At 39.2% G+C, this 18,855-nt stretch overlaps 1 protein-coding gene across 2 annotated transcripts in view; it reads right to left on the minus strand.

Annotated features, from left to right (window-relative positions):
- Positions 1-217: 217 nt before the first annotated feature.
- Positions 218-18,855, minus strand: part of ubac1 (UBA domain containing 1) — a 53,209-nt gene continuing 34,571 nt past the window's right edge. The window contains exon 11 of one of the 2 annotated variants that reach the window (XM_052037044.1): positions 218-344. The gene's annotated coding sequence lies outside the window, so the exon portion shown is untranslated. Of the gene's footprint in view, positions 345-6,516; positions 6,537-18,855 lie in introns of those variants that run through there. The other variant, XM_052037045.1, reaches the window with a different exon arrangement.

An 18,855-nucleotide genomic window follows, 5' to 3' on the forward strand; every position in this document is an offset into this window, starting at 1 on the left:
GAAAAGAGTTGGGGAGTCATGCCAGAGTAGGTTTGGAACACGGACTGTTTCACATAGCCAACAGAAATGAAAGTGTAGCTAGGGCCCATGTGAGTCCCCACTTCTATAATTAAATCCTCTTGCTGTAAAGGTCAATATTTCATTTGCCTTCCTGTACTTGCATGTTAACCTGCAGCAACTCACACATAAGAACATCCAAATCCCTCCAACAAAAATGTTTAAAATTAAGGATGAGTTTATTGGTATGTTCATAAAATAGATGTTTCCCATTCCAGAAGTGTCATATCCAGAAAGAAAATACTGCAAATATGAAATAATGGAGCTTTCATCAGGTTAGACAGCACCTGTGAAGAGAGAAACAGAGTTGGTATTTCAGGTCAATGACTTTTCATCGGAACTGAGAAAACTTCAAAATCAAACAAATTTTAAGTTGCATTTAGTTTTAGTGCCCTTCAACTTAGCACAGGCCTTCCCTTTTGTTTTCTCAATCCTTATCCCCTTTTTCCCGCAGCTTAAAAATTTTTATTCTGCCTAAATGTTCCCAGTTCTAATGGAAGATCATTACACTTAAAATTTTAATTGTATTTCTCCCTCCCGAGATGCTGCCTGTTCTGCTGAGTATTTGTAGCATTTTCTGCTTTAATGTCATCAACATATGATAGTCCTAATTAATCCAGTAGATAATTCAAGAGAAACTTCTTTACCTGGAGGGTGATTAGAATGAACAACTTGTTACCACATGTGGTTAAAGAGTTGATTACCATTTATGCACTTTAGGGCAATTTAGATAACTACATGAGAGAGAAGGGAATAGACAGATATACTGAGAATTAGATGAAATAGGGCGAGAAGAGGCTCATGGGCTGAATATCATATTGCTGCACTGTTAATTGCATCTAATTGATTTTAGACCTTTGTGGAAGTTATGTGTCATTGAATTGAGGGATGTTAATGCTACCAACTTTAATTTTAATATCAAATATGCATTATATCCAAATCAATAACATTTGAGACCAATGCAAATCTCTGTTTTGATTGAGCTTTCAGACTTACGATACATACCAGCCATTCACTGGCTGACCATCCAAAGCAAATAGCACGGGTAGAACTATTTTATTGATGTGATCTGGTTACCAGCTTGCAGCAGATGTAGAAAATTTGAGAAACTGTGATTGGGGAGATTAAATCTGCAGATTAGTGGGGATTTGTTAGCATATTTGTGTAAATTTTGCAAACAAGCACTTGGATAGCACAATGGGTGCAGGTTTACTCTGCACCTGTTGTAATATAATTGTAAAACCATTTAGGAAGTATGAGATTATATCACTACACCCAACACTGGCAGAAATCTGTTCTGTTATCTACCTCTCAAGATATGGATATATTATAAACACAAATTACATTGATTTAAAATCAACCTGAACCAATAATTTGAAGTATGCCAAATTGCACAATGCCTTGTACAAGCTTTAAAAGATCAGTTTTATGAACAGACATTTTACATCCATGGCATGATTGTGGGATCTGTAAACTTCTTAACAATATTTGGGGCAGGTGTAAATAAATGACCTGCATAAGTTGATCAGCATTCCCAAAAGTGAATTCCCATATTATGGTGAAAGTTAGTAAGAGAATCATTTTTTGGTCCCTAAAAAAAAATACTTGGTACTGTTGAATCATGATGTTCCTGGATTTAAGAAAAATAACTGTTTTTGTATTCTCACATGGTATTTCTTTTTGCCTTTAATCTTCCCCATATTTCTTGTTTTCAAAATTACTAAATTTCTTCCAGTTAATGGATGCTAATTATGATTTCCTTTATGTTCTACTTAAATCATAACACAAGTGGCTGCTGAACACATAATGTGTGAATTTCATCGATGAGTCACTGTTGCTCTCCCCAGTCACTCGGTTATACAAATCAGATGGTTAGGTAATGAGTTACACAGACCTAGGTTTCAATTTTGTCTGTACAGAATTAGCTGATTCTCTGCCTGGGAGCAGGAGAAATGTGCTAAATCTCTTTAGCACAATAAGAAGTTGATTTGTAATAGTGAAAATTATTTTTTCTTTGGAAACAAAAGACACATTTTTGAGAGTTGCAGGTTGCATTTACGGGACTTCAGAGGTTTTATTACCTTCAGCATCTCTTCAAGAGCAATTAGGAATGAGCATCAAATGTTGGCCAAGCCAGTGGTGTTAACATTTCATACACAAATAAAATATGGACAGAAAATATTCTCCCCTAGTTTCCAAATTGTTAGGAATGAAGTTCTTGTTTTTGCTAATTTTGGCAATAAAAAGATGTGCAAAATACAGTGAAATAAAATAGTATATTTGCAAAATCAAAATAGAAATGTAGAAATTAGAGCCTCCCAACTTATTTAATATTTACAGGGCTAACTTTGTCAAACTATTTCAATTTCTCCCAATAATGTAAATTGCCTTGATCAATCTGCCTTCCAATCATCAGGATTGATATATCTCCTTTGGAAGCATTCTGTCACATATCTGCAATTGTTGTTGACTAATTAGTGCAAAAGAACTAATCTTTGACATTTCTAGTTGCCATGGAAATGGGTACCATATGGCATAGGTCATTTTTCAGAGTCTGCCGGATGTAGCACAGGCAGTGACATGAGAGGAACAGTTATGTATAATGGCACTGAGGCAATGACCTGGAAAGTTATGCACACAATGTAATACAGGAAATTACACTAACATCACCCAACCCCCTAAAATCAGAGGTTTGTAACAATATGGCATCACATCTAAGTCCAGTTCTATTTGATAATCTGCACCAATATTGGAAACACTTTTTATTCTCAAATGAAGTTAGATCTCTGAATAAGCTCATATCTCTTGGGGTCCTAAAGTCAATCCCATCTGATTCAATAATACCCTTTTCTTGGTGATTTTTTAAATTCATATTTGAAGGATTATTACATTGTTGGAGTGTGAAATTTCAGTAAACCACAACCCCTTCTGCCCGTTTCAGCAGCTTGGCTTACTGTTAGAGAACAGGTACAATTTGAAAAGGTGTAGGGAGTTCTTATAGGCCAACATTCCTTCCTCGATTAACATCATATTAATATACATATCATTGTTGTTTGTACCATAATGTTATATATAAAATGACCACTGTCTTTTCCCACAAAAGAAGCCTTTGCACTTCAATATATCTCATTATAAGAGAAATCTCTGGGAGACGGAATGAAATATTACAGCTCTTTCTTTCCTTCATTTCCCAGATAAGTGCGAAGAAATCGTCTCTGATAAATGTATTCTGCCTTGACATTTGGCTTTGTTGAAGGCAATGAACTGAATTTCGGACACAGAATTCAACGTACATATACTTCTATATTGTATGTTTAGTGCAACTGAGGATGAATATCTGCATTATTTCCTCTATATGTATGTAGTTAATTCTCTTTTCATTGCTCCCATTGACTTTTTTTCAACCACACAGCATTACCTAATCAGGAAGTTCATTCTCTCTACCCCCTGCCAATGTTCTTTATTTGGCATCTGAGAAGTTTGCCAAAGTACAGCTGTGAATCATCCCATAATTTGTGCCCCAGCATTCCTCAGTGGTCTCAGGAGATAAAGGGAAAGGCCAAAAGAGAAACAACTTAAAAAATGTGATTCACAGACTTTATTTTTTCATTATTTTTTCAATGGCAACAGCATAAACATTCACTAAGAATACAGGGCTTTGAGGAAAGACCAGGTAATGGGACAAAATGGATTGCTCTCCAAGGAGATTGGACGTCTGTGCTATGTCAGTTGTATGATTCCATGACTAGAGTAGTTATTGACCTTCAGCGTAGTGAAAGGCCTTGACCATGAACTGCCACCTTTCTCTTCATACTTAAGTTTCAAGGGGACATTGCCATTTTTTTGCTCATTCTGGGAATTTTTTTATTAAATGTTTTTTATTAAACCACTAACAAGGTTGGTATTTTTTGCTCATCTGTACTTGCTCTTGAGAAGATGGCGGTGAGATGCCTCTTAAACTGTTGCAGTCCATGTGCTGAAGATGTTCCCGCATGCATTTTGGAAGGTATTTGAACTAACTTGATGCAACACTGCTTTGACCTAGATGCTATCAAGGTTATTGAGACTTATTCGTGTTGCACATATCAGGGAAGTGGAGAGTTTCCATTACACGCCTGACTGGGAATTTGAAGGTGGCAGGGAGACTTTAGAGAATCAGTAGGTAAGGCACTCACTGCAAAATACCTAGCCACTAACCTGTTCAGGTAGTATTGTTGTAGCTGGTTTAGTTGAATGCTGGTTGATACTGACCTCAACATTGATGGTAGAGGATTTAGTTATGGAATTTGATTATCAAAGGAGGTGATTAGATTCTCTTCTATTGGAGACTACCAAAACCTATTAACTCAGTATGTAAAATACATGCCATATCTCTCTAAGATTAAATATTGACCACGCTTTGCTGCATTTGAGCACAGACTGCTTTATTATACAAGGAACGGCAAATTGAACATCGTATCCTGCAGTGTGATCTGTACACATGCTGACTCAAACTAACTTATGTAATCCACTAAGAAACAAGCTCAGCATCTTGCAAACCTGTTTAGTAGTTTAAAGGCATGTCAACTTCCGTGTATACCTAGTGGGCCTTCCGGGGAAATTGTATAGGGAGTACTGGAGACAGGAGGATGAGTTTTGATTGACAGACAGATTTGTGACTGCACGAGTTCCCCTGGTGCATCTCCTTCCTCCTCCTGGATACCCTGGGAGCCTACCTCTTTGATAGGAATTTGATGCCGCTGAGAAAAAGATAGAATCCAGGCCTGAAACTCACAATCTGTGAATCATTCCAAACATGCTGCAGTCAGCTGGGCATGACACAAACAAAATATGCCTGTCTGGAGTATTGGTCTCCATGGTAACAGCTAGAGGAATCACATTCTTTTGCCTTATACAATGCCACCACAGGAACTGAATGACCAGAGAAACTTTGGTTAACCAGTGTTTTATTATATCACCAACACTGTCCAGGCTTAACAGACTTTACCATTCAATCCTTCGATTTCAGCTTCTGATTCATTTTTGTTTGATGGCCTAACAAGAAACTGCATCGTAGCAACTTTTATCCTTATTCTTGGCTTCCTATAGTTAAAATAACTTTGTCCATTTAAATCTTATGTAAATTTTATCAATCGTTGCCTTAGTCTCTGAGTGCAAAGGAATTCCACTGCTCGAGTGATTCAGTTGGCCCTTATATAATTATAGCTCATATGTCCTTTGACATTTTGTGTTCTTGGAAAATGTCTCTTCGGAGAGTTGCAAGGGTTGAGAGGAATAGGACGGCACTGTTTTCTCCTGTACCTCCCAATGCTCTGATTCCTTGCAGGCTACACTAAGTGAAGTTGCCATGTGAGCGCAGGCACGAGGTAAAATTGCCAAAGCGTGCATTTCGATAGCACCTACTAAGGCACAACTGAAACTGATTCAAAGATGGAGACAATAGGACAGGTGAGCAAATGTTTGAACAAAGCAATAGATTTTAAGCAGTGTCTTAAAGGAAGAATGAGGTAGAGAGCTTTAAGGAGGGAATTCCAGAGGGGGACTAAACAACTAAAGACATGGCTACCAATTATAAACATCAAGCCAATTTCAATCCTACTACAGAATTATAGACCCATACTACAGAGGAGGAGGCTATTTGACCCATTGTGTCATCGTGGAGCTATTAATCCCACCTCCCTGCCCTTTTCCTATTGTTCCTCACCCCATGAAAGGAATGAGATACTGTAATATATATCATGCTAACTTCTTAAGACTCTTCATAACTAATCCATGACCCGTGTTAAACACTGCAGAACATGTAACTTGCCTTTTTCATTCAATACGGCTGTAATAATGATCCAGCCACTTTAATTTAATAAAATCAAAGAGATAATGCTAATGACAGGCTTTAGTTGTAGCTGAGTCCAGAGAAACTAGGGTGTTCCTTAGAAATTAAATCTCAAAAAGCTTCAGATTGCCCCACCTTATGTTGTTACTGTGTTGATAAAGGAAACAAGTGTTCAGTTCTATTTCTAACTTCTCAGATAATGAAGCAGTCCATGCCTTCAGACAGCAAAACCTGGGGAACATCTAGGCTGAGGATAATAAGTGTTAAGTAAAATGCACACCACACAATTGCCAGGCAATAGCCAATTTCAACAAAAGGCGATGTAACCACCAAAAGCTATGACAGCAGATCTATGACTCACCTAACTCATGAAAGCCCAGTCGTATGGTTGTTTTAGGATCCTGGCAACAGTGACTGCATTTCAAAAAATTCATTGGCTGTAAAGTACTTTGTGATATCCTGAGGCTGTGATTGATGCAATATAAATATTTTCTGCAAGCTACAAAGCATAAATCAGAAAATATCCATGCTTTGCTAGGGTGAATGCAACTCACCCAAATCTCCAGGACCTGGTGGATTTCGTCCTGGTGGTACTGAGATGGTTGATGCATTGATTTTAATTTTCTGAAATTCATTCGATTCGGGGAAGCTGCCAGTAGATTGGAAGATAGCAAATGTAAATCCTTTATTCAATAAGGGTGGGAGACAGCAATAGACAGTGGCTTAATAATTTCAGAGCTGAGGCAGATCATTTTCAGGTAGCCTAGAGATGAAACCATTATACAGGTCAGACAGAGTCAGACTGAATAGGGAAACAGCCTCAAATTAAACTGGGAACATTCCAGATTGGAGCCAATGTCCAATGCATGAAAATTACCAGGATTCTGGGAGCATCAAGGCCAAAGCTCAGTCACCCAATCTCAGCATTTCAACCCACAGTGCACAGGTTCTAACTGGTGTGTGTGAACCCAGTATCAAGTCTGCACAAGTGTCCAGTGGAGCCTCTGGCCTGAGATCTGAAAGGTATCAGAGTCACCTCACTGGAAAAAAATACCCAGGTTTGACAGGGCTGAACAATCTACTCATGTTCCAATGTTCCTTTAAAGTGCTGGAATTGTGTGTTCAGCAATTAATAAAATGAAACATGGACATAGATACTCAGATTTGTCCCTTTCATGCAATTTTATTCACAGAAACTATGAGATACCTTCATGTTTCCCTTTTGCCCCACTTTTATAACTACTCCCTCTTTACAACTTGATTTCTGTCACATGCTTTAACACGGCTGTTTCCAATGAGCCTATTACACATATTTCTTGCCTCTTGTATGAAATGTGCCACCTGGTGGCTTAGATTCACAAGACACTGCAAAATCAGGGATTAGAGCAAAAAAAAACGTGCAGATGCTAGAAATCCTTTTAAAACATGAAAACATCTTTAAATCCTATAAAGTACTTCTGAAGTGCAGACACATATGTAATTTGGGAAACCTAGCAGACAATCTGAACTCAAGGTTCCAAGGAATGTGACTACAACCAAATAATTAGCAACATTGGCTGAGAGATTCATGTTTTCAGTACAAGGAGATAACTACATTTCGTTGAACTAATGTAATACCAACTTTTATATCCACTTGAGAGCAAAATTACTGCTCCGATTATTACTTCATCTGAAAAGCAGCACCTTCACTCACTCCCTCAGCACTCTGTCAGCTAAGAGTTTTTATGCTGATTCAATAGAATGGGACTTGATCCTACAATCCTCTGACTGTAAGAAGGATACCAGTGAGCCAAAGAGAGAATTCCTTTTAAGATTAATTGATTTAGACAGATATGACCCCTTTTCACTCCTGGAGGCATTGACTCCTGAAGGGTGTCAGACACATTGTAATTCCTTCCACAAGTACCCATTCTTAATGTACCACTTAAGGCAATCTATTCCACTGTGGTGGAGAAATTAATCTTGTTCCCTTGACTTCCACAGCTGTGTACATTAGAACGGAGTCAAGCATGTATATCTTTTGTTCAGTAGAAAGACCAGATCCGTATAGAATATTTCGTGTGCAATCTCAAGGGCCCTACGTAGTTGCAGAAAGACATCTTTCATATTCAGATTGTCTTGTATAACGGCTACCATCGCGCTGGCTCGACCCCCCCCCCACCCCACATTCTCTCTTCTCCTCCCTCCCATTGGGGCAGAAGATACAAAAGCCTGAAAGCATGTACCACAAGGCTCAAGGACAGCTTCTATCCCGCTGTTATAAGACTATTCAAAGGATCTCTTTATGATAAGGTGGACTCTTGACCTCATCATCTACCTCATTATGGCCTTGCACCTTATCGTTTATCTGCACTGCACTTTCTCTGTAACTGTAACACTATATTCAGCATTCTGTTATTGCTTTTCCCTTTGTACTACTTCAATGTACTGATGTGATGAAATGATCTGTATGGATGGCATGCAAAACAAAGTTTTTCACTGTACCTTGGTACATGTGACAACAATAAACCAATTATCATTTACCAATTACCTTCCTAATTATTGCTGTACCTGTAAGTTAACTTACAGCCATTTGTAGACAAGGGCATACAGGCCCTCTAACACCAAGATCTTTCAATCTCTTTCATGGAAATTGTATTCTGCCTTCCTATTTTTCTACCAAAGTGGATGACCTCAGAGTTTTCCACATTATATTTTGTCCAACACTCTTGCTCATTCATTTAGTCTGTTCATATTCACTTGAAGCCATTCAATTTAGCATCATCAAAAAATTGGGTGTATTATACATGGTCATTTCATCCAAATCATTGCTGTAGATTGAGAACAGTTGGGATCCCAGCACCAATCATTGTGGCATCCTCGCAGACACAGCCTCTCAAATCAAAAATGACCCCTTCATTCCTGCTCTGTTTCCTATCCATTAGCTAATTTTTAATCCATATCAGTATATCACCCTCAATCCCATATATCCTAATTTAAATGACATGTTTTTGAAGGCCTTCTGAAAGTCCAAATATATTGTATCCATTAATTCCCCCTTATTCATTTTGCTAGATATAACCTTGAAGAGTTCTAATAGATTTGTCAAATGTGATTTCCCTTTCATTAAACCACGCTACCTCTGCAGAATCCTCCTGTTAAATTTTAACCACCTTGCTACCACTTCCTAAATAATAGATTTTAATATTTTCCCAAGGAATATGTCAATCCATCTGGTTTGTAGTTCTTCATTTTCTTCTTTCTGAAATAGCAGGGTTCCATTCGCTACCTTCCAATCTGTGGGATCCTTTCTGGAATCTATAACATTTTGGACAACTAGTACATCCACTATCTCAATCATTGTTTCTTTCAAGATCTTGGGGTGTATGTCGTTGGATCCTGATGATTTATTGGCTTTCAGTCCCATTAATTTATCCATTTATTTTACTAACGTTAATATCTGTTTGGTTCTCATTCACTTGAGATCTGTCGTTCTCCATGACTTCCAGGAGTCTTTACAGTTTTTGTGAAGAGACAGAATAGTTGTTTAATTTATCTGCCATTTCCTATTCCCCAATATAATTTATTCAGTGTCAGTCTGTGAGAGATTCATAATAAATTTTGCAAATCATTTCTGTCTTACATATCCTAAAAAACATTTCTGGTATGATTTATGTTTTTCACTGGTTTATTCTTGTACTCGACTTTCCCTTTCTTTATTAATTTCTTGATCCTACTTTGCTGAAACCATAAGTTTTTCCAGTTCTCAGGCTTAATGCTCTTTTTGAAAGTCTTTTCCTTCAATCTAATGTTATCTTTAACTTCTCATTAGTCATAGTTTGATTATTTTTCCTGTTGTTTTACTGTGGGTTAAAGGGATTATATATTCCCCCTGATCTATGTACTAATTCTTTACAAGTTAGCCATTGCTGGTTTATTATCACCACCTTTTAATATAGTTTCCCAACCTACCATGGCTGACATGCCTCACACATTGTTAGCGTAGATTTAAGAGTGCGGCTTCACATTGTACTAAATTACTTTTAATCTTTACATACTATTCTATTATATTGTGATCACTCTTCCCTAAAGGCCAATTAACTAGTAGATTATTAACAAATCTTTTCTTATTGCACCAAACTAGACCTAAGATAGTTGTTCCCTCATTTGATCCTGACTATATTGATCTAGAAAACAAATTCTTCTACACTCTGTGAATTCATCATCCACACTATTACTGCTAATTTGGTTTGCCCTCTCTATATGTAGATGAAAGTCTTCATTATCATTGTATTAGCCTTATTATAGGTAACTCTGATTTCTAAAGCCATGTTCCCAGTTTACCACTCCTGCCTCTATTTTCTGCCCCTAGTTTCTTAGCTCCACCCAAACTGGTTCTACTTCTTGATTTCCAAGCAGTGACTAAAGCTCCAGAAATGATATAGCTGATCTTGTCTGAATCCAGGCTAGGCTTTCTTTTTGGGAGGTGAAATAGACAGAAGGAATGGCATGCTCCTGGTCTAATGTAATCCAAAAATTCCGTGCTTTATTGTAGCATCCAAATCCCAGTGAACGCAGCTCAGTAACAGCTGGCCAGCAGTTGTTCTTCTGTTCTCAATTGCCAACAGCTTTTCTTAAACAGCCCATCAAGTGCTGCATGATTATTTTAAAACTTAATACATCGGCCACTCTGACAATTACATTTTCAATGTTCATTTTAAATTCAGATTGGTAAGTGGCAACCTAAACATTATGTAGCTGGCTTCAAGGTTTGAGAACAACAAATTGGCAGCACAATGGCCTGAAAAGGCTAGCAGCTGTTTCATGAGAGGTATATATTTTTGGGCTGAGAGATTTGCTAGCAAGGCACTTTCTTCATGTTGAGCAGCCATGAGCCAGGGAGTCCCAGGAATTGGTGGGGGGAGTTGCACTTTTTCCAAGGATGCTTTGAGAACATCCTTAAGTTTATTTCTCTATCCACCTGAAATCCTTTACTGTGGAAGGAATAGAGTGTCCATTTCAGAGGTCTGGTGACAGAGCTGACTGAGTGCAGTTAGCATCTCCACGGTGGAGATGTTGGTTGGGAGAGGGCAGTGACATTGGTTGACTTATCCCGCCAATGGAGTTGGAGGATTTTGTGGAGACTGCTTTGGGGGTATCTCTACAGAAAACTGAGGAGACTGCTGTGGGGAGCCTATATCCGAGAGTTACACAAAGAGGTCTGGGATCACTGCTGGAGATTTGGGTAACTGACAGATTATGACACAGTCTGCAGTCAGTTCCAAGGTCACAGAGCATCATGGGTTTGAGATGGTGTTGAACACCACTGGCAAGTTTCAATAACAAACAAAGGCACTGGAGGAACTCAGTAGGTCAGGCAGCATCTATGGAGGGAAATGGACAGTCAATGTTTTGGGTTGAGACCCTTCATCTGGACATAGATTTTCCCTCCATAGATGCTGCCTGACCCACTGAGTTCCTCCAGTGCCTTTGTCTGTTGGTCCAGATTTCCAGCATTCATCGCTTGTCTCTCCTCCGACAAATTTCAACCTTCTGATTACAGTGAACATACAGATAACAGCATCTCTGAGAACTAACATAGTCACGTTGCCTACCATACTAAACATATCCAGCTTGCTGCACTGTGTATGGTGTCAGGATGGCACTGTTGCTATTGGAAACTGACTGGTAATAAATTATTTCCTATTACTGGTAGGAGAATTTGTGTGATTCTTTAATCTAATATGAAGAATTTTGGCAGTTCCATTTACATTCCGGATGAATGCTAATAATTACCACGCAATAATGTAATGGAGTGATTGAGGTAATTACAAAAGTGCGCACAATGCACCTTCCAGTTTGGCCAGTGACCAAATGATGATTGTATCTCACTGATCAGTATGAGTTTTATAATGCTGGATGCCTGCCTGCTCTCTCAGGTGGATGATACATTTCAACCATTTTGCAAAGAAAAAAACAGGGGAGTTAACACTAGTATCCTGAACAATATTTATCCCATAACATCTAGAAACAAATTATCCTTTTTTTTAAATGACTTTACACAAATTGCTTGTTTCCTACATCACAGTGGTAACTAAATGGATAATGGCTGTGCAGTACTTTGGAATTTCTTGGTGCTGTGAGAGGCATTCTTGTTCCCTTAGGTTGGGGATGACTTTCTTCCACTCCAGTTTTCTGGGTTCTGGAACTGAAGAGCTCTATGCAGCTGGAGATGCTGAACGGGTGGGTGGGTTTAGCATGGAATGACATCAAAGACACAAAATCAGCACAACAGGCCACTCGACCCATTACATCCATACTGGGTCTATGTAAGAGCAATTAAAAGACAGTCCCAATTGAGGAGATCCTGAAAGTCCTTGACAACCTCTCCCCCCTATTCTTGGCTTTCAGCTGAGTGGGTCCCTGGGTTTTAGATCACAGATGATCTTGACAGCACTGAAACATGTACACGCCCATGATTATTGTGGTAATCAAACATTTGCTGGATCCCTGCACTCTTTCCAGCCATCATGTGTCCTTTGGGTCACAGTTTTTTTTCAGTTGGTCCTCAACCTTCAGATGGCTGTGTTTTTTGTTAACCTGTCTTTTTTCGTCCATGAGATATGATTGTGCTTCCAGTGCAAGGAAACCTTGTGCATAGAATTAATTAGTTCCTGCATCTCCTGGTTGCTCTTACTAAACCAGTCTTGGGGTTTTCTGGTAGAGAAGCCAAGAGTCACTTTGCAGGAGCTAATTGCAGTAGACTTCATGGCAGACCAGGAAACACAAGGACTTCTGCCACTTAGGAGGCACCATGTTGTCCACAAAGTACCAACTGTATGGAACACTCATTGAGCCCTTCAATATTAATTTTCCTGTGCCTACCCTGCTGTTGTCATCACATCTAGGGGCCAGGTTAATGGAGATGACAGACTGGGTCAGGTGCTCATCCCGCCAGCAGCCACTGGCACCTGTTATGGCACAAACATTGCAACTAACCCTACCATCAGTCACTCAGACATAAACGAGCAGGTGTCACTATGAGATCTTGTACTTGTCTCTGTGACAAAGCTGCATCTGGGTTTTTGAAGCATTTTGCTCAGACTTGGGAGGAGTCGCTTTCTCTTTTCCTTTCTACTCACACCTTAATTAGAGATTGGTGTCTTTACCACCTCTGGCTCTGAAAGTTACCAAGTAGCATCAGTTTTCCTACAGTTGGGTCTCTGAACATTCCTTGGCAAGAGTCATGGTGGAATTCATTTTTGGCCTCATCTATTGCCTCCAGGGTTGGTGTATCTGTGTGTCAATGACTGCAGTATGCTGGTTCTACTTTAAAGTGAACCAGAGGCTGATAAGGTGTTGCTTTTCCTACAGGGGCAGTTGCAAAAGCACCCAAGTGGGAAATGTTAAGGGTGAGATCCATGCCACATAGAGGGAGTTCCTCCTTCAGTCTTCCTTTCCAGAACATTTATATAGCACCTTGTTCTTTGATCCAGCCTTTCCTTGCTCATCAATTCTCGTGTAGGGCAGTAAAATCAACATTGAACTTCAAGTTCCCAGGCGAAGTTATTAGTGTGATATTCAGGTACATTACCATTAGGGGTGTTAATGAGGGTCTTTGCTTTCCAGGTCTCAAACCTCATTTAGACAAGTGGAAGAAGCCTGTGCATGCTATCATTTAATGCAAGGCAGCCATTACACATTAGGTGCCAAGTGGTCCTCAGCTGAGGAAGTTCTTGTCCCAGCAGCAAGGAAACCCAGGACAAATGGAGAACCAGGCTCTGCTGCATGGACTGGAACACATGCAGACATACAAGCCTTCGAGCTTGTACAAGGCATTAAAGAAATAAAGACTTTGCATTTATATAAAGTGCTGAGTAGCATTCCACTGTGGCATGGTTTATGCCACAAAAATATTACAGCAAAAGAACACTTTTATGCTGATTAAAACACCACCACCAATTCTGTTGTTGGAGACTAACGTTAAAATTACTAGCAGCTCACTTCGGGGTTTCAGCAGAGTGAAAGGAGAGAAATGCCGAAAGTGTCGGGGAAGAAAGCCCAGAACTGCAGTCTGTGAGATGTTGATTATTCTCAATGAGAGAGACCAGTAAATCTGAGTGTTTTGTTTTATACACACAGTGGTGGGGCCCTAATGCAGGCTCCTTAAAACCTCTCTCTGACCAAGCTTGTACATGCATCCTAATATAATCCTTTGTCACATTTAGTTTGATAACATCTCTGTAAAGCACCTTGAATTATTTTGCTATATAAATCTCAGTATAAAGATGCAAGTTGTTGCTATACATGATGAGACTTATTCCGTTCACTGTTATAATTTGTCAACTGGAATTTGGATTCCTACACCTTTGGCCTGCTGATCCAGTAGCATTAGAATCATGATGTTGTTCCCAAATCCCAACCTTTATTGGACCTGCAGTAAACTCCCAACAGGTCACCTTGGTGATCAAAGGGCAACTATGTGATACTAAAATATAACAGGCACTAGAAAACATTTTTAACAGTAATGGAAGACAGTGATGGAAACATAATACAAATGCTTCTCAACTTGAATATACATCTTGATGAAGGCTGGCCTATAAATTTCAAGGCTTCAAAACTCAGCAGTAAATTCCATAGGCTGGCAGCAAAAGGCTCATTCACATGGTCACATGGTGTGTTGAAACCTTACAGCTGAAACAGCCGTTACACTCACTTTGTCACGTGGTGTCTGACAGCAGGTTGACATTCAACACCATTTAGTTTTTACTGGTCTAGAAGGACTTCCCTGATTTACACGAGGCAGATTTCACATCCCCTTCCTATCTCCATCCCATCTGTCAGAAACTTATGAGATTTTAGTAGTTTGTGCATTGTAAAATGCACGAGACAAGCCTCGTTATATTAAAAAGCGAAGGAAAGCACTGTACTGGAATGGAGAGATAATACACACATTATGGTAAAAGCAATAAAGAAAAATAGCATAGAAACTCCACTTTCTCATACTGTAAATAGGCCTAATTGTTGTGTAATGGTCAGGCTCAAAGTTTATAATACTGACTGGAGTATCTTTCACTAACCCATTCACCAATTGCCATTTACTACCTTGTTAAAATTCTTAAAATTAATTTTAAAGTCGCCATTAAGGAGAGAGTTGTTGCTGCTGGGGAATTAACATCCGCCAAACCTCAGTACCTTGAAAAGGGCGAGTAGAGCATCTTGGTCAGTCTGTCTCTACCTGCCCATGTGACCCTCTCAACACCCACTCTATATTCACAGAAAGCGCAGCACAGCTGAATACCAATGCAGCCCCCTCTGCCCTTTGTCCAAGCCCCAGCCAAAGGACAACATTTCTCCCCCTTTCCCCACACAGGCCTGTCTAACCATTAGTAATTGGTGCAAATGTTAGAGGAAAGGCAGTTTTGTTTGTGGTTTCAATCCTGTTGCCAATAGGGTTCAAGCTATTCATGATTTATTACCAGCTGCATGGTACCTAAGTTTTTATTTGCCCAAGCATTTTCTGTTTTTATTTTATATTTTCAGCATCTTTCATTCAGCAGTTGACATATATTCACCAAACCAAACTAAAATGTAAACTTCTAGGTACACAGCTAGCATCTAAACTACAGTGTCATCCAACTCCCACGCACTAAAGCACAGATATTTAACTAGTACTTTATCATGATCATCACATTCCTAAAAATAATTCTTACCCAACTCTCCAAAATGTAAATAGCCTCATTTAAGTTTTGAAGCCAGGCTATAGGACGAATCAGCACTTTGGCACATCATAGCCAGCCAATCAGCGCCAATGTAGATTTTAGTGGAAGAGATAGCAACATTTAATCTAATGTTCCTCTTGGTTAGAGGAACAACAAGTATAAATCAGCTTGTACACTAGAATTGAAAGGCATGGCTCCATTTACAGAGCAGTTAAACAAATTGTGTGAACTGGATTCAAGTCAGTCTATAAGAGTGTGTTTAAACCAGCACATGTAAAATGTGGGATTGAAGATCATCTCTTTTGCTCAAATTTTGTGGCTTTCAAGGTGGTTAAAGAGTCATGTGCAACTCTGCCACAGGTGGGGAAGGTGATGCTTGATGGGGTGGGTAGGAAGGTCATTTGGGCTGTTGTGCACTCCTGTTGCTTGCACATACCTTCCCGCTGCCATCGTCAGTGCTTCCTAGATCCTCCTTCGAGCAGCTCCAGGGCCAGCAATTAGTCAGTGAGGATGTTACACTCATTTCCAAGGAGAATGAGAACAACTTTTAAGTATTTTCTTTGCACTCCTGACAGACCTCAGAGTCCAGTGCTTGTTTAGGGATCCTGTTGTCAAGCATTCACACAATATGACCCACCCATCATAACTGGTTGCAAGTAACCAGAGATGGGGAATTTGGCTTGATAGATGCTGACATTGTAAGGCCAACAATGACCTTAATCTCATTCATTGATTTACAGCTACAGGCTCTGCTGGGTTATGGGCACTTTCAGAGGCCAAGCAAATCATCGATGCCTCTGAACAAAGCCTACGAGAGCTTGGGCTTTACACTAAACATTGGGAAGACAAAAGGTCCTCTACCAACCTGGTCCACTACACATTGTTTTCCAATGATAAAATTCACGATGAGATAACTTTCCCTTTCAAGGAACCGCACCTTGAAGGCAAATGTCAATGATGAAGTTTACTACCACTTCCAATATACCAGCATAGCCTTTGGCTGATTGGAGAGTGCTTGAAGACCTCAATTATGAAACTAAACTCATGATTTACTGAGCAGCAATGATCCCCACCCTCCTGTATTCTACAGTAGGCATCTCCAAGGACATACCATCTAATGAGTATCCACAAAATCCTGCAGATTCATCACTTCTTTTCCAACAGTTCATAAGGAATCTCCTGCTATCACTTATAGTTGGGCAGTTCTTTTATATAGAGAATTGTAAGAAAACAAAAGACCTTAATATTAAATCGTTCTCAAGCAGATATAGAATATCCAATGGAACTAATTTGAAAAGGAGCATGGCATTCTCCCCCTTGTTCCATTATGTATCTGTCCCTCAACCAACAGCCAAAAGGTGATAAAGTCTAGAAAATCTACAATTCCTATTTATGGGCACCTCTTGTGCACAAACTACCCACATTTGTTGCATTAGAGCAATGACCTATACTTTATTCTGTCATCCAGGAAATGCTTTAGTATATTCTGAGGTCATAACAGGTGCTGTATAAAAGGAGATCTTCATTTATAATCTCTATTCTTAGGTGACAATTTTAACTTTACAGAATTAGTTAGCAACTCACATAGGTTTTTTATGAGTTTTCAATTTTGAATAATTTTTCAGAACTCAATTGACTTGGGTTCCAACAAAAATAAGCAATTGCAAGAAAAAAGAATGAAGTGATTGTTTGTAAAGATATTGGTACACCTTCCTGAACAAATTGAATTGGTGAAGCTGTATTGGTATGTTTGCAGATGACTGCATGGAATCTGGTTTTGGCTTCTAGAATATACAAACACGTGGGTAACAAAGAGACACTGCCAGGATTTGCACATCAAAACATCCTTTTGTACAATCAAGTAGAAGATATTTTAACTATATGATGTTCTGTTAATATCTGGCCTTGTCTACACTCAAATACTTCACTCAAGAATCAGTTCCAAACAAAGCATTTTGTTTTGAATACAGACACTGGAATGATTCACTTGTATATCATTTGGTTAGATCAGCTGTGCAACTTTTTTTCTCCTCCCCACTTTAGGTAGACTTTTCTTTTATTAATGATCTTAATATACATTGTTCATTAGACTGATTATTCAAGTGAGATGGTCCAGAGTGCTCAATGATGTGGAGAATGACAACGGCACTATTGATGATTGTAACCATACTTCTAATGCCCCCTCCCCTCCAATATACAATTAATATCTTGTTCCAATTACTTGTTCCAGAGTTCAGATTGATTTGGGCACTTTCTCATCACTCTGCTCACATTGTTGAAAACTTTGGTTGACATGAGTCAATGCACATCTGATCAGTGAAGCTAACTTGACAACCTTCAAACTCTCAGCAACGTTGGGAGTCATTGGATGTTGTATCTCAGTTCCTTCCACTGTTTCAGGAACTCGATGAATATACTCATTACATTCAGGCTACAGACATTCCTTCTGAATCCTGACTAGATGACAAATCCTGTTCCAGCGACTGTATAGTATACTGCTCTTTGCAGCACCTGGCCACGTGTTACATGTTTAAAGAATATATTAAAAAAAAGGGGCCGAGGCTGGGGTACCCAGGTTAATGCTCTGGGAGTTTTTCTGACTGCTAGTAAACCAGTACTATTTTGCTAGTCAACAAGTATCTATGACTTTGCCTGAAAAAGATGGTAAAACAATATACAGTAAAACTCCGATAATCCACTTTAAAATTGCTAGAAACCCTGATGGTTCCACAGCTGCCTCACTGGGTGCTGATGATACCTGTGCTCCCTTTAAAGTCACAGGGATGCTGGTTCCTGCACTCTCTTGAAAGTCACCAAGTCCGTCTCTTGTTCTCTGTTGAAACGTATTACGTTTGCTGGAAATTTATATTAGTGTGCAACATCTAAAGAAATGTTGGAGTATTAATTGAAATAACGGTTTGGAAAACCACCGAGATCTTGAGCATAGCAGATTATTACCATGTTATTGTACATGAGATCAATGATGGAGAAAGCTTTGGAAACAGATTCTGGGACTCATCAAGCCTGTTGAACTGGTACCAGGTGAGCTTTGATGACATAGTTCCCGTTTTAGATGATTGTGCTATAGCTGCCAATTACAGCTGAACTTTACTATTTCTGGAGGTTATATCACAAAGCCCTCCAGCGGTTTTTATCCACAAATAGTGTTCAAGGAAAATTAGGAGAGTCAAATCTCTTCTTACACAATTTTCTCCCAGCCTGCTCGTACCAGTATCAATTCCTGGAAACTCCAAAGATTAGGCTGGG

This window comes from Pristis pectinata, chromosome 23 (genome assembly GCF_009764475.1).
Source record: "Pristis pectinata isolate sPriPec2 chromosome 23, sPriPec2.1.pri, whole genome shotgun sequence".
Taxonomy (NCBI): domain Eukaryota; kingdom Metazoa; phylum Chordata; class Chondrichthyes; order Rhinopristiformes; family Pristidae; genus Pristis; species Pristis pectinata.